This window comes from Phyllobates terribilis, unplaced genomic scaffold, assembly GCF_046119375.1.
Source record: "Phyllobates terribilis strain yellow unplaced genomic scaffold, ASM4611937v1 Scaffold_147__1_contigs__length_4592116, whole genome shotgun sequence".
NCBI lineage: Eukaryota > Metazoa > Chordata > Amphibia > Anura > Dendrobatidae > Phyllobates > Phyllobates terribilis.
The window spans coordinates 370,750-396,089 of record NW_027362907.1 but is presented as its reverse complement, the minus strand read 5'-3'; positions in this window follow the sequence as shown (position 1 = coordinate 396,089).

Genomic DNA, 25,340 nt, shown 5'->3' with positions numbered 1-25,340 from the left:
GAGGTCTTATACAGACAGGTGTGTGCCTTTTCAAATCAAGTCCTATCAGTTTAATTAAACACAGCTGGACTCCAATGAAGGAGTAGAACCATCTCAAGGAGGATCACAAGGAAATGGAAAGCATTTGACTTAAATATGAGTGTCTGAGCAAAGGGTCTGAATACATATGATAATGTGATATTTCAGTTTTTCTTTTTTAATACATTTGCAAAAATTTCTACATTTGTTTTTTTTTTTCAGTCAAGATGGGGTGCAGAGTGTACTTTAATGAGAAAAAAAAATGAACTTTTTAGAATTTACCAAATGACTGCAATGAAACAAAGAGCGAAAAATTTGAAGGGGTCTGAATACTTTCCATACCCATTATGTATATGTGTGTATGTATGTATATATATATATATATATATATATATATATATATATATAATACACATATAAATAAAACAATAAGAAACCAGGTGTATATCAATACAGACTATATGTATTAGATATGGGGAAAACATATGTACTACCTCTATCAGGGTGTAAATAAATATTGTGCAAAAGAACCACAGGATGCAAGAGAGGGGCAATGATGGAAATAGCTCCTGACGTATAAACTATTCCATAATAATAAACCAATATAGGCGGGTATAGAATAGTCTATAAACCTGTGTATGAGTCTGGAGTAGAGGGGGCATACAGTGCAGCGTCTCCACCCCGACACGCTATCAAGCAGTGGACCCTCGACAGAGCGTCAGCATTGCCATGCAGTTTCCCGGGCCTATGCTCTGCATGGAAGCTAAAATCCTGAAGGGCTAGGGACCATCTGGTCACTCCGGCATCGTTCCCCTTCTTGTCCCTCATCCACCTTAGTGGGGCATGGTCTGACACTAGCCTGAACTTCCTGCCTAAGAGGTAGTATCTTGAAGTGTCCAACACCCACTTGATGGCCTTTTCCACTATGGAGTAATTCTTCCCACAGGATGTCACATTCTGACTTAAATACATTATGGGATGCTCTTCCCCGTTCACTTCTTGTGATAGGACAGCACCCAGCCCGACATCTGACATGTCTGTCTGGACCACAAACTTATTTGAGAAATCCGGTGCCACCATAACTGTCTGTTTACACAGAGCTACCTTCAGTTCCGCGAAGGCAGTCTCAGCTTCTGGAGATTACTTAGCTATAACCGACTTTGTCCCTGTAAGGAGGTCTGTCAAAGGGGCCGCTATCATGACGAAATTAGGGATGAACCGGCGGTAATAGCCCACGATGCCTAGGAACGCTTTGACCTGTTTCCCTGAGAGGGGTAGTGGCCAACTCTTCTTGATCACGTCGACTTTATTTGCGGCTTTATTTCACCTCTCCCTACGACATAACCCAAGTATTTGGTTTCTTCAATGCCCATGGCACATTTCTTCAGGTTTATAGAAAACCCTGCCTTCTTTAAAGAATCAAGTATCGCCTGGACTTTGCTCAGATGGCTTCCCCAATCCTGGCTATAGATCACGATGTCATCCAAGTAGGCTGCTGCATACTTCTTGTGGGGAGCTAGAATCAAGTCCATGGTCCTCTGGAAGGTAGCCAGGGCTTCTTGCAACCCAAACGACATCCTTGTGTACTAGAATCAACCATCTGGCGTTGAGAAGACCGTCTTCTCCTTGGCATCTTGGGACATGGGTATTTGCCAATTCCTTTAGCGAGGTCAAGGGTGATAATATACCTGGCTGGCCCCAACCTTTCAAACAGTGCATCTACACTGGGCATTGGGTAGGTGTCAAACTTCAAGACTTTGTTGAGTTTCCTATAGTCATTGCAAAACTGCCATTCTCTATCTGGCTTTGGCACTAAGACTATGGGACTGGACCAGCCACTCGTGGACTCCTCAATGACTCCCATGCTCAGCATCCGCTTCACCTCTTTTGCAATCACCTCTCGGTGGGCTTTGGGAATCCTATACGGCTTCATATTTACTTAGACATGATGACCCGGAAGAAACTCATGCTCTATGATCCGAATACACCCTGGTAGTTCTGAGAACAGGTCTCAGTTCCGCTGTAGCAACTCTCGGCACTGTGGCATCTGGGCATGTGACAGCGACTCTGCCAGCTTGACTTCCTCCACGTGGGCTTTGGTCTTCGCCACCAAACAGGAGCTTCCATAAACTCCCTATGTCGCCATGGCTTGATCAGGTTGACGTGGTACACCTGGTAGGGCTTCCTTTTCCCTGGTTAGTGGACTCTATAGTTGACATTGCCAAGCTTTTCAAGAACTTCATAGGGGCCCTGCCACTTGGTCAGGAATTTGCTCTCCACCGTAGGCACTAGTACCCAATTTCCAAGGTGGAAGTGTCTCACCCTCGCCGATCTTTAGTACACACTTGACTGTGCCTCTTGTGCTTTGAGGAGGTGTTCTTTCACAATAGGCATCGCCTCAGCAATCCTCTCTTGCATCTGGGCCACATGTTCGATTACATTCCTGTAGGGTGTAGACCCCGCCTCCCAAGTCTCCTTTGCTACATCCAGGAGTCCAAGGGGCTGTCAGCTATATAACAGCTCAAATGGGGAGAAGCCAGTAGAGGCCTGTGGGACTTCTCTAATAGAAAACAGAAGGTACGGCAGTAGACAGTCCCAGCCCCGGCCGTCTTTCTCTACGACCTTCTTCAACATGGCCTTCAAGGTTTTATTAAACCTCTTCACTAAGCCGTCTGTCTGGGGGTGGTAGACTGAGGTCCTGAGTTGTGTGATTTGCAGGATTTTTCACAACTCCCTCATCCCCCTTGACATAAATGGGGTCCCTTGGTCCGTTAGGATCTCCTTAGGCAACCCCATTCTAGAAAAGATGTGGACTAGCTCCTGGACTATGCACTTGGCAGAGGAGTTTTGTGGTGGTACAGCCTCCGGGTAACAGGTAGCGTTGTCCAGTACCACCAAGATATACTGATGTGCTCTGGCGGACTTGACCAGGGGTCCCACTAGATCCATGGTGATGCGGACCTCAATGACAGGTAGTGGCACTAAAGGGCTACGGAAGTGAGCCACAGGGGAGGTCAACTGATAGGTGTGACAGGACCTACAGTAATTCACAATCTCTCGGTGACAACTGGGCCAGTAGACCCTCTGGAAGATTCTTTCCTGGGCTTTTTCTACCTCCAGATGACCACCTAAGACATGTGCATTGGCCATATCTAACACCCTGCGTCTGTACGGCCCTGGCACTAGTAACTGATCGATTACCTCTCTTCTGAGCTTCGTGACCTGACATAGTAACTCCCCAATTCCAGCAAAGTACGGATATCAGGTATCAGCCATAGACTCTTGAGCAACACCATTCAGAACAGTGACATTATTAAACACACCTTTTAGAGTTCAGTCTCTGAGCTGGGCGATTCCAAAGTTTCCCCACCTCCAGCTCAGGGATGCTGCTTCATCCTCACCCCCAACAAGCACATGAAAGGGAAAACTGTCGGTTGCGGCCTGCGACGAGGTTTCTTTAGGAGCGACCTGGTTGTGGTCTGGACAACCCGGCTTCCTCCCTTTCTCCCACAAGTCCCAAAACAAGGCAAAGTCCTGCCCTATTATAACAGGGTGCAACAGGTCCTTGACTACGCCCACCACCAGGACCACAGGGTAGTCCTTAGCGTCTCGATGGATACAGCAGATGTCCACTTTTTTCTGCAGAATCAGACGATGAGGAATTATGACCCTCACTAGGGTTACCAAACTCCCAGAATCGAACAGACCAGTCATTTGCGCTCCATTCACTGACACGGGGCATGCCTGCGGTCCCACGCCTCGTGGAGGGACAGCACTGCAGGCAGGATATGCAAAGTAGCGCCGTCCTATGCTGCAGTCTACTGGCTCGTTGGTCATAGGGCAACAGGCCACTATTAGACCCGGGGTGTGACATCGCCAACAAATTAAGTTATTGGATGGGGCCTTTGGTAGCAACTCAGACCCCTCCTGAACTCTAGGATGCCCCCCAGATGTGGTTCTAGTTCCCCTCTTTTGGGTGTCCATCCCCCATGTTGGGAACCACAGTATGGAGATGCTGCCACCCCTTACTTCCCCAAAGCACTCTCGACCGCCTGGTAGCTTTCTACCAACCTCACAAGGTCATTGGCATTATGGGGATCTCCCTGGGCAACCCAGGATGGCACCAGCCTTGGAAGGGAGTGTATGAACCTGTCCATCACAATCCTCGCCACTATCTGTGCTGGAGAGGAAGATTCCGGTTGCAACCACTTTTGGACCAAGTGTAGGAGGTAAAACATTTGGGACCGGGAAGGTTTGTCACTGCAATAGGCCCAGTGGTACACCCGCATCATGTCAGTCAGAGTCACTCCTAAGCACGCCAAAATCTCAGTCTTCAACTTGGTGTACTCTTTTGCATCTTGCAAGGCCAAGTTATAATAGGCCTTCTGCTGTTTCCCTGTTAAATATGGTGCCAGAACCTCCGCCCACTGCTCTGGAGGCAATATCTCTCGCTCCGCCACCCTCTCAAAAATTGTCAGAAATGCCTCGTCCTCATCACCCGGGATCATCTTTTGTAAGGCTCTTCTTAACGTCTTCCTGGCAAGTGAGTCATCACTTGGACTTGGGGGTGGGGCGATTGAACTGCCATGGATTAACTCGGCTAGGAGGTTTATCTGCTGTTTGTACTGCTGCTGCTGCCACTGCTGCTGTTGATGCTGCCGGAGATTAACCTGCACCAGTTGCTTTATCAGCTCCTCCATGATGCCAGACGTCCCCTACTGGCTGACGGCCTTCACCCAAGACATAAACGGTTTCCTGTAGCAGTCACACTGCCCCTTGGGATTTGTGACTGTGCTTCTAGCACCAATTGTAGGGTTTAATACTCACTCGTCTGCGGTTGAGGTAGACACAGGAAGCATTTTCATTGAAATCCAAACTGGTTTATTCAGACAGCATAAACAAAAACATCCTTTTCCGGCACAAAGTGGAAGCACAAAGTAAAATGTCCACACAATGTTGCAGGTTCGCCTGCTCAGGTCAGTGTCCAAACCTTAGTACAGACTAACGCCTTGGAGATCCACAGGTCTCCAGACACAGACACTGAATGAGACATTTGGTCTCTATTTTATTTACCAAACCACGCTCCAGAGGTGGGGATATGTGGGCAGCCATTCCCACCCATTTTTTATGACTGCTCTTAAAACCGGCCTGATACGCCCTATTAACCCTGTCAGCAGTATAAGTGCTGGAGCATGCTTTCTCGGGTTTACATCACCGAAGCTACCAACCTCGATGATACATATTTCCCCTCAAGGACCTGTCCGTCAGCCATCTTACACTATATACATGTCATTAAGGGTATACAAGTTTAAAGATTGCACATTTTTCAAAATTTTCAGAAAATTTGGAATATTTTCATGAATAAAGACAAAACAACAGATCTGAATTTAAAGGTAGTAACAGGTAAAATGTTTTACAACAACAAAATCACAATCTCAGAATCACTGACAGAAGCATTTTAAAGTTATTACCGCAGAAAGTGACGTATCAGACTTGAAAAATGGGGCTGTCAGGAAGGTTAATGCTGATTTACACGAGACAGGGTTAAGAAACATGGAATGGTATTGTGCAGTACATACCTATAGGTGAAGCATCATCTCCCTCAGAATCTTCCTCTGTATAGTAATGAAACACTTATTAGTAAGGGTGAAAAAATAATATATATATACATTATATATACAGTACAGACCAAAAGTTTGGACACACCTTCCCATTTAAAGATTTTTCTGTATTTTCATGACTTTGAAAATTGTACATTCACACTGAAGGCATCAAAACTATGAATTAACACATGTGGAATTATATACTTAACAAAAAAGTGTGAAACAACTGAAAATATGTCTTATATTCTAGGTTCTTCAAAGTACCCACCTTTTGCTTTGATGACTGCTTTGCACACTCTTGGCATTCTCTTGATGAGCTTCAAGAGGTAGTCAACGGAAATGGTTTTCACTTCACAGGTGTGCCCTGTCAAGTTTAATAAGTGGTATTTCTTGCCTTATAAAAGGGGTTGGGACCATCAGTTGTGTTGTGCAGAAGTCTGGAGGATACACAGCTGATAGTCCAACTGAATAGACTGTTAGAATTTGTATTATGGCAAGAAAAAAGCAGCTAAGTAAAGAAAAACAAGTGGCCATCATTACTTTAAGAAATGAAGGTCAGTCTGTTCGAAAAATTGGGCAAACTTTGAAAGTGTCCCCAAGTGCAGTGGCAAAAACCATCAAGCGCTACAAAGAAACTGGCTCACATGAGGACCGCCCAGGAAACGAAGACCAAGAGTCACCTCTGCTTCTGAGGATAAGTTTATCCGAGTCACCAGCCTCAGAAATCGCAGGTTAACAGCAGCTCAGATTAGAGACCAGGTCAATGCCATACAGAGTTCTAGCAGCAGACACATCTCTTCAACAACTGTTAAGAGGAGACTTTGTGCAGCAGGCCTTCATGGTAAAATAGCTGCTAGGAAACCACTGCTAAGGACAGGCAACAAGCAGAAGAGACTTGTTTGGGCTAAAGAACTCAAGGAATGGACATTAGACCAGTGGAAATCTGTGCTTTGGTCTGATGAGTGCAATTTGAGATCTTAGGTTCCAACCACTGTGTCTTTGTGCGACGCAGAAAAGGTGAACGGATGGACTCTACATGCCTGGTTCCCACCGTGAATTATGGAGGAGGAGGTGTGATGGTGTGGGGGTGCTTTGTTGGTGACACTGTTGGGGATTTATTCAAAATTGAAGGCATACTGAACCAGCATGGCTACCACAGCATCTTGCAGGGGCATGCTATTCCATCCAGTTTGCGTTTAGTTGGACCATCATTTATTTTTCAACAGGATAATGACCCCAAACACACCTCCAGGCTGTGTAAGGGCTATTTGACCAATAAGGAGAGTGAAGGGGTGCTACGCCAGATGACCTGGCCTCCACAGTCACCAGACCTGAACCCAATCAAGATGGTTTGGAGTGAGCTGGACCGCAGAGTGAAGGCAAAAGGGCCAACAAGTGCTAAGCATCTCTGGGAACTCCTTCAAGATTGTTGGAAGACCATTTCCGGTGACTACCACTTGAAGCTCATCAAGAGAATGCCAAGAGTGTGCAAAGCAGTCATCAAAGCAAAAAGTGGCTACTTTGAAGAACCTAGAATATAAGACATATTTTCAGTTGTTTCACACTTTTTTGTTAAGTATATAATTCCACATGTGTTAATTCATAGTTTTGATGCCTTCAGTGTGAATGTACAATTTTCATAGTCATGAAAATACAGAAAAATCTTTAAATGAGGTGTATCCAAACTTTTGGTCTGTACTGTATGTATTTAACAGTAAAATTATGTCAACAGATATCGCTAATCCACTGGTTAAATAACACAGAGGAAACAAAGGAATATGTTAATCAATAAGACAGTTCATACTCTGGATTGAGGCCATATGCCTGCCTCTCCTTCAATCTGTGTATTCTGTTGCCACCTCGCCTTTTCAAAGGAATAGACTCCAAGTAGCGTAATTGTGAAACGTTATGTCCGGCAGAAACAAGATGAAAGGGAACTGGCAGCATTGTCCTCTTACACCTAATGGTAGATTTATGCTGAGGTGCGCTTTTAAGGGGTTGTACACTAATATTTAAAATATGCCAAAGCGTTTTTATAATGAAAAGCAACTTCTTTATAATTACCTTCCTCTGTCAGTGAGCGGCGCTATCACTGGCCGCTCACAGGCAGCACGTGAACCCCCGCTGACGTCCCGTTTATTGAGGCGTGACTCAGCGCTGGGGTCCCCGTGGTGGCTTCTGGGTTGAAGGCGGGGTTACCCCACCGTGTCACACCCAGCATCCACCGCGCGTTTTCCCAATGAATGGGGAGAGGGACAGCATGCGGTGGATGCTGGGTATGACTTGAGGGGATAACCCCGCACACAACCCAGCAGCCACCATGGAACGCGGAAGAGAGAGATCCCCGGCAGCAGTCTGGACTTGTCGTGACATCAGCGGATGTCAGAGCCGGCTGCAGCCGGGGGTTAAGTGATGCCTGTGAGCGGTCAGTCATAGCGCCACTCACAGGCAGAAAAGGAAGAGGGAGGCAATTACAAAGAAGCAGCTTTTCAACATAAAAATGCTTTGCCATATTTTACATAGTAGTGGACAACCCCTTTAAGTACAAGGGACCTGGGTGTATGAATATGTCCAAGTCCATAAAGGGGTTAATTAATGCAAAATGGAATGAAAGAATTAAAAATGCCATTAAGTCAAATTCCATTTAGCTAATATGTTACTTTAGACCCAAATTTTAGCCTGCACAATTTATTATGTAATTTCTCCTAAACGCAGCATTGCCCCATACATAGCAGACACTAATATTTTCTAGCTATATACAGTACATAGCATTAAGGGTAAACAATTAAAGCGGTTGTGCCACCATAAAGAATACAGTTAACCAACCAGAAAAGGTGGAAATAAATAGTTTTGTAATTTACAGTGATTCAAAATTATGCTTCATTCAAAAGTTACCAAGCTTTTACTTTTATGAATGCTGCTCTCTGGCGCCCCCTGGTGTTATTCCATTACATCCTGGTAGTGGGTGATCAGCTGGTCGGGTTTGGGCAGTTCCTGTCACAAGAGCTCCCAACCGGCAGTCTGCACAATGTATTGCAAGAAAAGAAATGAAAAATTCCATCTCCAAAAACGTTGTATTAAAAAATTCCAAGTTGTTATTACATCATTTTAAAATCTGATGAGGTCACAAGGTACATGGGGATTCACATAGCAACGCGTTTCCAATGCCAACCAGCTTTCTTTGTCAAGCTACTATGACATGATTCTGTGATCTTTTAAATATTTCTGAAACCAATATGATGCAGTGACTGGGATTGTATACGAGGGATGTGATATATCCCCCAGAATGTGTACAGAGACCTATTAAATCCATTGGAGTGCATTGCAGTCACACGCTCACCTCCGGCTGCAATGCAGGAATGAAGGTGAGCATTGACCTGGTCAGGCTATCTGGCTAAGGCAGATTAAGTAAAACCCGGCAGGGCCTTCATTTCTTGGGGGAGGCTACAGGAAGGCAGTGGGGCGGCCTCCTCCCTCCAAGCCGGGTTTTCCAGTGGCTCTTGCCACAGGTCCTTTAAAAACCCTGCACTAAGGATTAGTGTGGTTCTATGTTGGAACCTGCTAGGAGCATAGCAGGAAAGCTCATCAGGATTGAGTGTGGCTGAACCCACGCCTGGGAAGGCTCTGCACCTGTCAGGCTCTGAGTGGCCCGGCGCGGCCGTTGCCTATGGCAACCGTTGTTTAAGGACTTGTGTTATCCCAGAGGACTTTTCTGTTTACCGGTGAGTTGCTGAATAAAGCTGTTTATATTGGACTTGCTTGGGTCACTGCCTCAGTTACTGCAGGTTGTGAACACCGCTGCCTTACAGCTTGGTGGAGAATGCGGGCATAGTGACTGAGGCATACCCCACTGGCCGCTGCATGACCACAATCCGGCCGGCCACCTTTCAGCCCCACCCTGTGGACAAAATGGAGGAGCTGTTAAAGCAGCTGGTACTTACCCAGCAGCAGCAGCTGCAGTCTCAGAGGTAGGAGCTGGAACAGCAGCATAATCAGCAGCAGCAGCTACTGTACCAGCAGCAGCAAAAACCAAAGAACTGTTGCTGCAACAGATTGCTGCCCTGCGGGAGACGCCGACGGCACCAGCCCCGGAACGTCGCGAGGCCAGGGACAAGGTTCGCTCAGCGTTGAGGAAGATGGGACCGGAGGACGATGTGGAAGCCTTCCTGAGCATTTATGAGCGCACAGAGGAGCGGGAAAACCTACCGGATGGCCAGTGGGCAGATGTGGTGGCTCAGTTTCTGGTCGGCGATGCCCAAAAGGCCTTCTTCGACCTCAGTCGGGAGGAAAAAAGGACTACCAGAGACTGAAAGGTGAGATCCTTGCCCGACTGGGGGTCAATACATACGTGAGGGCTCAGCATGTATTTTCATAGGCTTATGTGGATACCCGACACGCCCGGTCTCAGGCTTATGACCTCCTGCAGCTGGTAAAGAGGTTGCTCCAGCCTGAGACTTTGTCTCCAGCCCAGATGGTGGAGAGGGTGCTGTTGACCGGCTGGTGAGGACTCTGCCAGCCGCTATCCAAAGTTGGGTGGGGCAAGGGGACTCCAGCACACTCGACCAGGTGGTCAGCCTGATCGAGCGCTACTCAGCCATTCAGGACTTTATCCGGGACTCTGCCCCCTCGCGGCTGTCACGCCGATCCCTGCCAAATCAGGAACCTGGAAAGGGGTCGCGTCCCTCTGCTGAGGACAGTCAGCACCGTACCCGTGCTGAAGGGGTAACCTGAAATGAGAGTCGCAGGAGACCAGTTCCCTCCCAAACAGTCATAAGACCTAACAGTACCTCCACCATTAGGTGCTGACGGTGTCAGGGGAAGGGACATGTGGTTGCTAACTGCCCCCTAACTACGGAACCCATGGACTGCGGGATTATCCACCGGGTCTCAATGTACGCCCAGACTGTCTGCACTGCGATCGCCGACCCCCCTGACAGTGAACCCCAACTGTGTCAGGTACTGGTTAATGGGTACCCCACAGAGGCCCTCCTAGATTCGGTGAGCCTAGTGACTTTGGTACATGGGTCGATGGTGGCAGGAGACAACCTCAGTGGACGGACTGTCGGGGGTTGTGTGCATTCATGGGGACCTCCGAGAGTACCCAACCGCAGGTAGTTTTATCCAAGCCATGTGGAGACATAAAACATGTGGTGGGGGTGGTAAAAACTCTTCCCTATGGGACTGTGTTGGAAAGAGACTTGCCCCCCGAGCCGGAAGTGTCCCGGGGCACGTTTGGGACAGTTCAGCTACAGGATGCCACTCTGACTCGGGCGCGGGAAAGGGTGTTAGAGGTAAATGGCGTAGCTCAACAGCTCCGTGCAGATACTGTATTTACACGCATGGTAGTCAAGAGTGAGTTGCTCTATAGGGTAGACAAAATCAGGGACCAGGTCGTGGAACAGTTAGTGGTATCTCAGTTGTACCGTCTGCAGTTGGCACACACACACCTGCTGGGTGGACACTTGGGGGTTAAAAAGATGTAAGAGCGTATATTGCAGCGGTTCTTTTGGCTGGGGATTTACGCGGAGGTCCAAAAGTACTGTGAATCCTGCCCTGAATGTCAGTTGACCACACCCACCGCAAGTTTCCGTAGCTCATTGGTACCCCTGCCAGTAATAGAGGTACCTTTTGAAAGGATTGCAATGGACTTGGTAGGGTCCATTGTAAAATCCGCTCGTGGCCTTCAACATATACTGATGGTCGTCGACTGTGCCACCCGGTGCCCGGAGGCTATACCGCTACGCCACACCTCGGCATAACAAATTGCACGGGAGCTGTTTGCCATGTTCTGTCGCCTTGGACTACCTAAGGAGATCCTGATGGATCAGGGGACCCCTTTTATGTCCAAAATGACAAGGGAAGTGTGCAAACTGCTAAAAATTAAACAATTGCGCACCTCGGTGTACCAACCTCAAACCGACGGGCTAGTAGAACGGTTCAATAAAACCCTCAAGTTCATGTTAAAAAAGGTGGTTTCTAAGGACGGAAGGGATTGGGACATGTTGCTACCCTATTTGATGTTCGCCATCCGTGAGGTACCCCAGGCTTCCACAGGGATCTCTCCCTTTGAGTTATTGTACGGCAGACACCCTAGAGGTCTGTTGGACGTAGCCAAAGAGACGTGGGAACAAGAGCCGACTCCACATAGGAGTATAACTGAACACGTGGCTAGCATGCAGGACTGGATCGCGGCGGTCATGCCCATCGTGAAAGAACATTTGTTAGATGCCCAGGCAGCCCAGAGGCGCACATATAATAAAAGAGCCAGAGTCAGGTCTTTTAACAAGGGCGATCGGGTGTTAGTACTTGTACCCACAGCCGAGAGTAAGCTCATGGCCAAGTGGAAAGGGCCATATGAGGTTCGAGAAAAGGTGGGGGAGGTAAATTACCAGGTGTATCAGCCCGGAAGGAGGAAATCTTAGAAAGATCGAGAGTGGTTAGTTACAGACATCACTCCGGGCATATCACCAGAGAGTTCTCTACCTTCAGCCAGGGATGCGTCCGGGGGAGAGGTCAGGATAAGTGATGCTCTCACTAAATAGCAGCGACGGGCGGCTCGCTCACTGGTGCAGCAGAATACCGACGTGTTCTCAGAGCTACCGGGTAGGACTACAGTTCTCCAACATGACATTGTCACCAAACCTGGGGTAAGGGTGCGAAAGAGACCGTACCGGGTAACCGAAGCCCGGAGGCAAGCCATCACGGCTGAGGTAAAACAGATGCTCCAGTTAGGCGTCATCGAGAAATGACAGAGTGGGCTAGCCCCATTGTACTGATTACGAAACCAGACGGATCGTTACGCTTCCGTAACGATTTCCGAAAATTAAATGAAGTGTCGAAGTTTGACCTTTATCCAATGCCCAGGGTGGATGAGCTGATTGAGAGACTGGGGTAGGCCCAGTACTTTACCACGCTCGATCTCACCAAGGGTTACTGGCAGGTACCTCTCACGAAATCGGCGGAGGAAAAGACCGCCTTCATAACTACGGAGGGTCTATATCACTATGCGGTCTTACCTTTTGGGTTACATGGGGCCCTGGCTACATTCCAGAGGTTGATGGACATAGTGCTCAAGTCTCATCAGTAGTACGCCTCCGCATATCTAGATGATATTATCATCTTTAGCACCGACTGGCATACGCATCTATCCCAGGTACAAGCAGTGCTGGATTCTCTCAGAGTCGCTGAGTTAACGGCAAACCCAAAAAAATGTGCGATAGGGCTAGAGGAAGCCCGATATTTGGGGTATGCGATTGGCCGAGGAGTTATCAAGCCCCAAATCAATAAAGTTGAGGCCATAAAAAATTGTCCTAAACCGTCAAATACACAGCAGGTGAGGGCGTTCCTTAACATCCTTGGGTATTACCGCCGGTTTATACCTAATTTTGCTGGGAGAACGGCGGCCCTGACCGATCTCTTGAAAGGAAAAAAATCAGTAATGGTTCAGTGGAACCTTCAGGCAGAAGAAGCCTTTCAGTCCATGAAGTTGGCCCTGTGTGAACAGCCGGTCCTCATCAGCCCCAACTTCAAGGAAACTTTCATTGTACAGACAGATGCCTCAGAAGTAGGCCCAGGGTGCCAGTGGCGACTTTGCCAATCCTGGTGTTATGTGGCAAATGCCAAGTGTCCTGCACGGTGTTGGGCTGTGAGCACAACCCCCATCTGTGGACGTCAGACCCTCATACCACCCTCATGGAGTCGGTTTCCAACTGATTGTGCAGACACATGCACATTTGTGACCTGCTGGAGGTCATTTTGCACGGCTCTGGCAGTGCTCCTCCTGTTCCTCCTTGCACAAAGACGGAGGTAGAGGTCCTGCTGCTGGGTTGTTGCTCTCCTACGGCCCTCTCCACATCTCCTTTTGTACTGGCCTGTCTCCTGGTAGTGCCTCCAGCCTCTGGACACTACGGTGACAGACACAGCAAACCTTCTTGCCACAGCTTGCATTGATGTGCCATCCAGAATGAGCTGCACTACCTGAGCAACTTCTGTGGGTTGTCGAGTCCGTCTCATGCTACCACAAGTATGAAAGTACAACCAACATTCAAAAGTGACCAAAACATCAGCCAGAAAGCATTGGTACTGAGATATGGTCTGTGCTCCCCACCTGCAGAACCACTCCTTTATTGAGGGTGTCTTGAAAATTGCCAATCATTTCCATCTATTGTCTATTCTATTTGCACAACAGCATGTGAAATTGATTGTTAATCAGTGTTGCTTCCTAAGTGGACAGTTTGATTTCACAGAAGTTTCATTTACTTGGAGTTATATTCTGTTGTTTAAGTGTTCCCTTTATTTTATGAGCAGTGTATTTGATATGTAACTTTCTATGTATTTGTCTCATTGGTCATGTAATGGGTGTGATCTCATTGGTCATGTAATTGGTGTATTACTTGTAATTGGTTTCGGAAATATTTAAAAGATCACAGAATCATGTCATAGTAGCTTGACAAAGAAAGCTGGTTGGCTTTGGAAACGAATTGCTATGTGAATCCCCATGTACCTTGTGACCTCATCAGATGTTAAAATGATGTAATAACAACTTGGAATTTTTTAATACAACTTTTTTGGAGATGGAATTTTTCATTTCTTTTCTTGCAATACATTGTGCAGACTGCCGGTTGGAAGCTCTTATGACAGGAACTGCCCAAACCCGACCAGCTGATCACCCACTACCAGGACGTAGGATAATAACGCCAGGGGGCGCCAGAGAGCAGCATTCATAAAAGTAAAAGCTTGGTAACTTTTGAATGAAGCATAATTTTGAATCAATGTAAATTACAAAACTGTTTATTTCCACCTTTTCTGGTTGGTTAACTGTATTCTTTATTGTGGCACAACCGCTTTGTTTACCCTTAATGCCATGTACTGTATATAGCTAGAAAATATTAGTGTCTGCTATGTATGGGGCAATGCTGCGTTTAGGAGAAATTACATAATAAATTGTGCAGGCTAAAATTTGGGTCTAAAGTAACATATTAGCTGAATGGAATTTGACTTAATGGAATTTTTCACTTCTTTTTTGCATTGATTCCAAGTGTGACCACACGTTGTTCCTGGCTTCAACACACTGAAATCCTGGAGGGTGAGCTGACTTCCATTTGTTCTCTATTGTTATGCACAATGTATTCTTTGTCACAAGGCTCCCTGCTGTAAACACAGAGTGTCTGTCATTCACCCCCTCCCCCTGTGCTCATAGCTGATCTCCAGGTGGGACACCTCCTCCCCCTGCTTCATAGCTGATCTCAGGGTGAGACACTCCCTCCCCCTGCACTCACAGCTGATCAACAGGTGAGATACCTCCCCCCTGTGTTCACAGATGATCTCCAGGTGAGATACTCCCTCCCATTGTGCTCACAGCTCATAGCTCATCTCCAGGTTAGACACCCTCTCCCCCTGTGCTCATAGCTGATCTCCGGGTGAGATACCTCCCCCCTGTGTTCACAGATGATCTCCAGGTGAGATACTCCCTCCCATTGTGCTCACAGCTCATAGCTCATCTCCAGGTTAGACACCCTCTCCCCCTGCGCTCACAGCTCATCTCCGGGTGAGATCATCTGCTTCACAGACTTGAGAGCCCGATAGCAGGGAAACACTTCCCATACTTAGTCTGCGAAGCAGATGATCTCACCCAGAGCTGAGCTGTGAGCACAGGGGGAGGGGGTATCTCACTCGGAGATCAGCAGTGAGCGCAGGGGGAGTATCTCACCTAGAGATCAGCAGTGAGCACAGGGGGAGGGGGTATCTCACCTAGAGATCAGCAGTGAGCGCAGGGGGAGGGGGTATCTCACTCAGAGATGATCTGTGAGTGCAGGGGGAGGGGGTATCTCACTCGGAGATGAGCTGTGAGTGCAGGGGGAGTATCTCACCTAGAGATCAGCAGTGAGCGCAGGGGGAGGGGGTATCTCACTCGGAGATGAGCTGTGAGTGCAGGAGGAGGAGGTGTCTCACCTAGAGATCAGCAGTGAGCGCAGGGGGAGGGGGTGTCTCACCTAGAGATCAGCAGTGAGCGCAGGGGGAGGGGGTATCTCACCCGGAGTTGAGCTGTGAGTGCAGGGGGAGAATCTCACCTAGAGATCAGCTGTGAGTGCAGGGGGAGGGGGTATCTCACCTAGAGATCAGCAGTGATCGCAGGGGGAGGGGGTATCTCACCCGGAGTTGAGCTGTGAGTGCAGGGGGAGGCTGTGTCTCACCTAGAGATCAGCAGTGAGCGCAGGGGGAGGGGGTATCTCACCTAGAGAGCAGCAGTGAGCGCAGGGGGAGGGGGTATCTCACCTAGAGATCAGCAGTGAGCGCAGGGGGAGGGTGTCTCACCTAGAGATCAGCAGTGAGCGCAGGGGGAGGGTGTCTCACCTAGAGATCAGCAGTGAGCGCAGGGGGAGGGTGTCTCACCTAGAGATCAGCAGTGAGCGCAGGGGGAGGGTGTCTCACCTAGAGATCAGCAGTGAGCGCAGGGGGAGGGGGTATCTCACCTAGAGAGCAGCAGTGAGCGCAGGGGGAGGGGGTATCTCACCTAGAGATCAGCAGTGAGCGCAGGGGGAGGGTGTCTCACCTAGAGATCAGCAGTGAGCGCAGGGGGAGGGTGTCTCACCTAGAGATCAGCAGTGAGCGCAGGGGGAGGGAGGTATCTCACTTGGAGATGAGCTGTGAGTGCAGGTGGAGGGGGTATCTCACCTAGAGATCAGCAGTGAGCGCAGGGGGAGGGGGTATCTCACCCGGAGATTAGCTATGAGCTCAGGGGGAGGGGGTATCTCACCCGGAGATCAACTGAGAGCTATGAGCAGAGGAGGAGGGGGTTTTCTGACCCAGAGGTGAGCTGTGAGCACATTGGGAGGGGGTATCTCACCCGGAGATCAGCTGTGAGCTATGAGCAGAGGAGGAGGGGGTTTTCTGACCCAGAGGTGAGCTGTGAGCGCATTGGGAGGGGGTATCTCACCCGGATATCAGCTGTGAGCTATGAGCAGAGGAGGAGGGGGTTTTCTGACCCAGAGGTGAGCTGTGAGCGCATTGGGAGGGGGTATCTCACCCGGATATCAGCTGTGAGCTATGAGCACAGGGGGAGGGGGTGAATCACACACAGGTTGTGCTTACAGCAGGGGGCCTTGTGACAGAGAATACATTGTGCAGACTGCCGGTTGGGAGCTCTTACGCCAGGAACTGCGCAAACTCGACCAGCTGATCACCCACTACCAGGACGTAATGGAATATCGCCAGGGGGCGCCAGAGAACAGCATTTGAAAAATAAAAGCTTGGTATCTTTTGAATGAAGCATAATTTTGAATCACTATAAATTACAAAACGATTTATTTCCACCTTTTCTGGTTGGTCAATTGTATTCTTTATGGTGGCACAACCGCTTTAAGTTTAAAATTTCACATTTTTCTAAATTTTTAGAAAATCTGGGATATTTTCATGAATAACAACAAAACGTATTAATTTAAAATTTACCAGCTGCAACAGGTACAATTTGTTCCAAAAAGAAGATCAGAATATCAGAATGACTAGCAGAAGCATTTCAAAGTTATTACCAAATAAAGTGACGTTTCAGATATGAAAAATGGGGCTGTCAGAAAGGTTAATACTGATTACCATGAGATAGGGCTAAGAAACATGAAATGGTAATGTGCAGTACATACCTATGCTCAAAAGTGCTGATTAGTCAGGGTGATAAAACAATGTATGTAACATGTAGGTGTGTGGTATGTATAAATATCTTTTTTTTTTTCAGTGCCCAGCATAAAGTGACTACAAGAAGTAGGATTTTAGTTAATACCTCACTGAACACAAGAACAGTTTCCAAAATACTAACAAGACGGAGTTTCACAGAACATTTTTTTCACCCATAGCATGAAAGTAATGTTAATATTATAACTTTCATTACAAAATCTTCAGTTTTACCCAAATTCAGTGATGCACCCTACACCAAAACTACTACATCTAGTATTTTGTATGACCTCTATGATTGTTAAGGACAGCACCAAGTCTTCTACACATGGAACGAATAAGTTGGTGACATAAAGTAACATCTATCTCTTTCTATTCCTCCAGAACGACCATTTTAGAACCTGAATGTAGAGCCCTTCTAACTTGTCTCTTCAGAATTCCTCGGTATGTCCTGCACTTCTGTGATGCGTGTTGGAGTACTTGTAAGATGTGTGCAGCTTATTCTTGTGATCTTTCTGATATGTGCACATCTACTTGTGTAATTTGTGCACTGTGCTTGTGTGACATCTCTCAAGTCTACGCTGTGCTTGTGTGACATCTCTCAAGTCTGCGCTGTGCTTGTGTGACATCTCTCAAGTCTGCGCTGTGCTTGTGTGACATCTCTCAAGTCAGAGCTGTGCTTGTGTGACATCTCTCAAGTCTGCGCTGTGCTTGTGTGACATCTCTCAAGTCTGCGCTGTGCTTGTGTGACATCTCTCAAGTCTACGCTGTGCTTGTGTGACATCTCTCAAGTCTACGCTGTGCTTGTGTGACATCTCTCAAGTCTGCGCTGTGCTTGTGTGACATCTCTCAAGTCTGCGCTGTGCTTGTGTGACATCTCTCAAGTCTGCGCTGTGCTTGTGTGACATCTCTCAAGTCTGCGCTGTGCTTGTGTGACATCTCTCAAGTCTGCGCTGTGCTTGTGTGACATCTCTCAAGTCTGCGCTCTGCTTGTGTGACATCTCTAAAGTCTACGCTGTGCTTGTGTGACATCTCTCAAGTCTGCGCTGTGCTTGTGTGACATCTCTCAAGTCTGCGCTGTGCTTGTGTGACATCTCTCAAGTCTGCGCTGTGCTTGTGTGACATCTCTCAAGTCTGCGCTGTGCTTGTGTGACATCTCTCAAGTCTGCGCTCTGCTTGTGTGACATCTCTCAAGTCTACGCTGTGCTTGTGTGACATCTCTCAAGTCTGCGCTGTGCTTGTGTGACATCTCTCAAGTCTGTGCTGTGCTTGTGTGACATCTCTCAAGTCTACGCTGTGCTTGTGTGACATCTCTCAAGTCTGTGCTGTGCTTGTGTGACATCTCTCAAGTCTGGGCTGTGCTTGTGTGACATCTCTCAAGTCTGCGCTGTGCTTGTGTGACATCTCTCAAGTCTGCGCTGTGCTTGTGTGACATCTCTCAAGTCTGTGCTGTGCTTGTGTGACATCTCTCAAGTCTGCGCTGTGCTTGTGTGACATCTCTCAAGTCTGCGCTGTGCTTGTGTGACATCTCTCAAGTCTGCGCTGTGCTTGTGTGACATCTCTCAAGTCTGCGCTGTGCTTGTGTGACATCTCTCAAGTCTGCGCTGTGCTTGTGTGATGTGTCTGGTGTGTGATGCACTCATGTTACTTGTATGACAAGTGATTTTTTGATTTGTGCCTAACATGTTTTTATTGCATCAAATAATGTTACTTAAAGTGAATTTCTGTTTTAATTCTTTTACTGTCCTTAGGCTTGCCCTAGAGAAAAACAATAAAATCAGGGATACTCTCAGGGTCAGCAATTCCTCTTCCGCTACTGCCCTGGTCTTTGTTTTCAGGCTGCAGCCGTGATGTCCTGACTAAAACACGTGACTGCTGGAGCTTAAAGGGGTTTTCCCACAAACAAAAGTTCATTTTAAAAATGGTCTGTGTCTGACCGTGTATGGAAAATACCACAGCTCCTGAGCGGAGGAGGAAGCCAAAGACAATACAGACATTACATCAGGGGATCACAAAGGATTCATTTTGAGAGGTAAAATATTGTTTAAACACAGGCAGTGAAATATTTTACCTCACAAAATGAATCAATCCTATGAGATCCCGTGCTGGAATGTCTGCATTGTCTTTTGCAGCCTTCCCTGCCCAGGAGCTGTGGTATGATCAGACCATGTTCCGCACACGGTCAGACACAGCCAATTTATAAAATTAACTTTTGTTTGTAGGAAAACCCTTTTAATGACTGAGCTCAGCAGTAATGCCAAGGTAGATGGAACAAGCTGCTGACCCTATGATTGGCTACAGTGGTCACATGAGATATTACCACTGCAGCCTGTAAACACGGACAGGCCAGGAGCATAAAGACATCAATAGACTAGGTGAAAATGAGTAACTCTGATTTTATTATTTTTAGACTAGGTGAAAATGAGTAACTCTGATTTTATTATTTTTAGACTAGGTGAAAATGAGTAACTCTGATTTTATTATTTTTAGACTAGGTGAAAATGAGTAACTCTGATTTTATTATTTTTAGACTAGGTGAAAATGAGTAACTCTGATTTTATTATTTTTAGACCAGGTGAAAGTGAGTAACGCTGATTTTATTATTTTTAGACTAGGTGAAAATGAGTAACTCTGATTTTATTATTTTTAGACTAGGTGAAAATGAGTAACTCTGATTTTATTATTTTTAGACTAGGTGAAAATGAGTAACTCTGATTTTATTATTTTTAGACTAGGTGAAAATGAGTAACGCTGATTTTATTATTTTTAGACTAGGTGAAAATGAGTAACTCTGATTTTATTATTTTTAGACCAGGTGAAAATGAGTAACTCTGATTTTATTATTTTTAGACTAGGTGAAAATGAGTAACTCTGATTTTATTATTTTTAGACTAGGTGAAAATGAGTAACTCTGATTTTATTATTTTTAGACTAGGTGAAAATGAGTAACTCTGATTTTATTATTTTTAGACTAGGTGAAAATGAGTAACTCTGATTTTATTATTTTTAGACTAGGTGAAAATGAGTAACTCTGATTTTATTATTTTTAGACTAGGTGAAAATGAGTAACTCTGATTTTATTATTTTTAGACTAGGTGAAAATGAGTAACTCTGATTTTATTATTTTTAGACTAGGTGAAAATGAGTAACTCTGATTTTATTATTTTTAGACTAGGTGAAAATGAGTAACTCTGATTTTATTATTTTTAGACTAGGTGAAAATGAGTAACTCTGATTTTATTATTTTTAGACTAGGTGAAAATGAGTAACTCTGATTTTATTATTTTTAGACTAGGTGAAAATGAGTAACTCTGATTTTATTATTTTTAGACTAGGTGAAAATGAGTAACTCTGATTTTATTATTTTTAGACTAGGTGAAAATGAGTAACTCTGATTTTATTATTTTTAGACTAGGTGAAAATGAGTAACTCTGATTTTATTATTTTTAGACTAGGTGAAAATGAGTAACTCTGATTTTATTATTTTTAGACTAGGTGAAAATGAGTAACTCTGATTTTATTATTTTTAGACTAGGTGAAAATGAGTAACTCTGATTTATTATTTTTAGACTAGGTGAAAATGAGTAACTGATTTTATTATTTTTAGACTAGGTGAAAATGAGTAACTCTGATTTTATTATTTTTAGACTAGGTGAAAATGAGTAACTCTGATTTTATTATTTTTAGACCAGGTGAAAGTGAGTAACTCTGATTTTATTATTTTTAGACTAGGTGAAAATGAGTAACTCTGATTTTATTATTTTTAGACTAGATGAAAATGAGTAACTCTGATTTTATTATTTTTAGACTAGGTGAAAATGAGTAACTCTGATTTATTATTTTTAGACTAGGTGAAAATGAGTAACTGATTTTATTATTTTTAGACTAGGTGAAAATGAGTAACTCTGATTTTATTATTTTTAGACTACGTGAATATGAGTAACTCTGATTTTATTATTTTTAGACTACGTGAAAATGAGTAACTCTGATTTTATTATTTTTAGACTAGGTGAAAATGAGTAACTCTGATTTTATTATTTTTAGACTAGGTGAAAATGAGTAACTCTGATTTTATTATTTTTAGACTAGGTGAAAGTGAGTAACTCTGATTTTATTATTTTTAGACTAGGTGAAAATGAGTAACTCTGATTTTATTATTTTTAGACTAGGTGAAAATCAGTAACTCTGATTTTATTATTTTTAGACTAGGTGAAAATGAGTAACTCTGATTTTATTATTTTTAGACTAGGTGAAAATGAGTAACTCTGATTTTATTATTTTTAGACTAGGTGAAAATGAGTAACTCTGATTTTATTATTTTTAGACTAGGTGAAAATGAGTAACTCTGATTTTATTATTTTTAGACTAGGTGAAAATGAGTAACTGATTTATTATTTTTAGACTAGGTGAAAATGAGTAACTGATTTTATTATTTTTAGACTAGGTGAAAATGAGTAACTCTGATTTTATTATTTTTAGACTACTTGAATATGAGTAACTCTGATTTTATTATTTTTAGACTAGGTGAAAATGAGTAACTCTGATTTTATTATTTTTAGACTAGGTGAGAATGAGTAACTCTGATTTTATTATTTTTAGACTAGGTGAAAATGAGTAACTCTGATTTTATTATTTTTAGACTAGGTGAAAATGAGTAACTCTGATTTTATTATTTTTAGACTAGGTGAGAATGAGTAACTCTGATTTTATTATTTTTAGACTAGGTGAAAATGAGTAACTCTGATTTTATTATTTTTAGACTAGGTGAGAATGAGTAACTCTGATTTTATTATTTTTAGACTAGGTGAAAATGAGTAACTGATTTTATTATTTTTAGACTAGGTGAAAATGAGTAACTCTGATTTTATTATTTTTAGACTAGGTGAGAATGAGTAACTCTGATTTTATTATTTTTAGACTAGGTGAAAATGAGTAACTCTGATTTTATTATTTTTAGACTAGGTGAAAATGAGTAACTCTGATTTTATTATTTTTAGACTAGGTGAAAATGAGTAACTCTGATTTTATTATTTTTAGACTAGGTGAAAATGAGTAAGTCTGATTTTATTATTTTTAGACTAGGTGAAAATGAGTAACTGATTTTATTATTTTTAGACTACGTGAATATGAGTAACTCTGATTTTATTATTTTTTGACTAGGTGAGAATGAGTAACTCTGATTTTATTATTTTTAGACTAGGTGAAAATGAGTAACTCTGATTTTATTATTTTTAGACTAGGTGAAAATGAGTAACTCTGATTTTATTATTTTTTTTCCCTAGCGCAAGCCGATGAGCACAAAAATAATTAAAATGAAAGTCCCCTTTAAGAAGGGGGGGCCATACACAATTCTTGCACAGGGACCCTTTGGTCTCAGTGCCCGCCCCTGCATGAGACGTTATAATAATTCATAAATCATATGGTTTTGATTGGCTGCTCCTAGTAAGAACACAATAAAATAAGCTCTAGTGGGCTGTGTGCCCACTATGCGTTTTTTAAGCGTTTCTGCAGCGGCAATTACGCTTAAAAAACGCTTGGTAGGAGGTCTGCAATGTTCCCCAATGATAATCCACATGTGCTGTGCACATGCTGCGGAAATATCCGCTGCGGATTATTATTACAGAAAAAAGCGCAGCACTACCAACTATTTTGCGTAAGCGCAGCGTTTTTGCCGCCATTGACTTGCATTGAATCGCATAATATCTGCATGACTACATGTACACATGCGGAAATTAAGCAATTCAATGTGCGGATGCAGAAGAGGAGACTCTCATCCAGACCCGGGTACCATAGTACCTGTAAAAAAAAAATTAAAATTAAAAAAAACATTATACTCACCTTCTGATGGCCTGCGGTCTTCTCTCCGGTGTGTCTTGGCTCCCCGGTGGCTCGTCAACGTCAGCGGTCATGTGACCTGTCACCTGACTAAATTACATCATGGAAGGTCCTTTTACACCACCACGGGCCACCAGGGAGACCGGAGAAGGAGACCGTGGGCCATCGGAAGGTGAGTATAATGGATTTTTTTAGAGTTTTTACCATTTTTATTCTTTTTTTTAACTAACTTGGTCACACGGTTGCATGGATTTATATAGTGTGACCAAGTTGTCAAGCACTTTTCCAAGCCAAAATCTTTTAGAAAACGCTTGACAACCCGCATGGGAAATCGCATGTGCTAAACGCGTGACAAACGCTTGTCCCGGGCTGAAAATACGCATGTAAAATCTGCATGAGTTTTTTCTGCCAGGGAGATGCAGAAAAGCTCAGGAAAAATCCGGAGCGTTTCTGCATTGTGGGCACATTGCCTAATAGTGGCAGTGGATCAACATACTTAATTCTCATCAATAGTAAGCAGTATAAATTAATATAACTTTGCTTAATATTTCCACTAATATTCTTAAATTCAGTGTGTTGGTTTAGCCCTGCACTACAGTCACAGTATTTCATGTGAGCCCTTGAGAAAACTAATTGCCGACCCCCGATCCATGCTCTGTTAACCCCTTTACACCTCTTTACAGCATTACTCACTGTTTCCGGCAATGTGATTGCCGGAAACAGAGGAGCACCGATCCTAGGTTGCAGATCAAAGAGCACCGATCCTAGGCTATTGCTAGGACACCCCAGCCCTGGCCCCAGACTGCTATGATCGGTGCGATCGCCGATCACATCGATCGCACCGATCGTAGCGCGACAACAGGACGGACATGGGGCGGTGACAGGCTTGTGACCTGCCTGTCACTGCCCCATGACCCCCTGTAATGTAATCAAAGTCCCCAGACTGCTGTGATTGGAGCGATCGATGATGACATCGATCGCTCCAATCAGAGTTCCTGAATACAGATGACCGGGCTGTCATAGGGAGGTGTCACCTCTCTGTGACCCCCTGTGGTGCGTGCTCTGCTACAGCCATGTCTGATTGGTGCAATCAATGTCACCAATCAGATGGCTAGGGCACAGCATGCACCACAGGGGGTCACAGAGAGGTGACACCTCCCTGTGACCGCCCGGTCACCTGTATTCAGGAACTCTGATTGGAGCAATCATTGATGACATTGATTGCTCCAATCAGATTATCTGACTACCTCCACCTGTCACCACCCCATCATCACCCTGTGACCGCCCTGCAGACCCTCACACTTGGTGAGGATTTCTACAGAGCGGTCACATCTGATGTGTGTGTGCTGAGCCTTGTAGTGCCACAGAATATTCTGTGACACCACAAGACCATCTTCTCTCCTGTTCCAGTCGCTGCTGCTGCTCCTGGATCTTCTGCTCCAGCGTCCTGGGTATCCTGCTCCAGAGCCTGCTGCTGATCCTGCTGCTGATCCTGCAGAGAAGACTTTGGTAAGTCTGTTCTCCCCTCATCCACCCCAATCCCCCCTCCCCCCTCTTTTTACCCCCCCTTACCACCATTCTTTTTTCTGCGTCCTGCAGCGGTCTCCAGCTCCGGTCCGAGTCTCCAGCTCCGCTCCCGGTCACCAGCGCCAGGCTCCGGCACCGGGCTCCCGGTCACCAGCGCCGGGCTCTCGTTCCAGGCTCCCGGTCACCAGCTCCGGTCTCCTGCTCCGGGCTCCGTCTCCTGTTCCGGTCCTGCTGCTGATCCTGTTGACCCCTTGGTAAGTCCATCTCTGATCTCCCCTCATCCACCCCAATCCCCCTCTCCCCACTCCCCCATCTTTTTACCCCCCTTCCCACCCCAATCTCCCTCACCCCAGTGTCCCTGTTAATTCTCTTGGTTCTGTTCTCCAGCTCCAGTACCGGTCTCCTGCTCCGGGCTCCCGGTCTCCTGCTCCGGGCTCCCGGTCTCCTGCTCTGGGCTCCCGGTCACCAGCGCCGGTCTCCTGCTCCGGGCTCCCGGTTTCCTGCTCCGGGCTCCCAGTCTCCTGCGCCGGGCTCCTGGTCACCAGCGCCGGGCTCCCGGTCCAGGCTCCTGATCCTGAAAGAAGAACAGAGAGGACTTTGGTAAGTCATCTCTGATCTCCCCTCAACCACCCCAATTTCCCTCTTCCCACTCCCCACACATCCGTGCGCACATCCAGCAGCCGCCGAGTATTG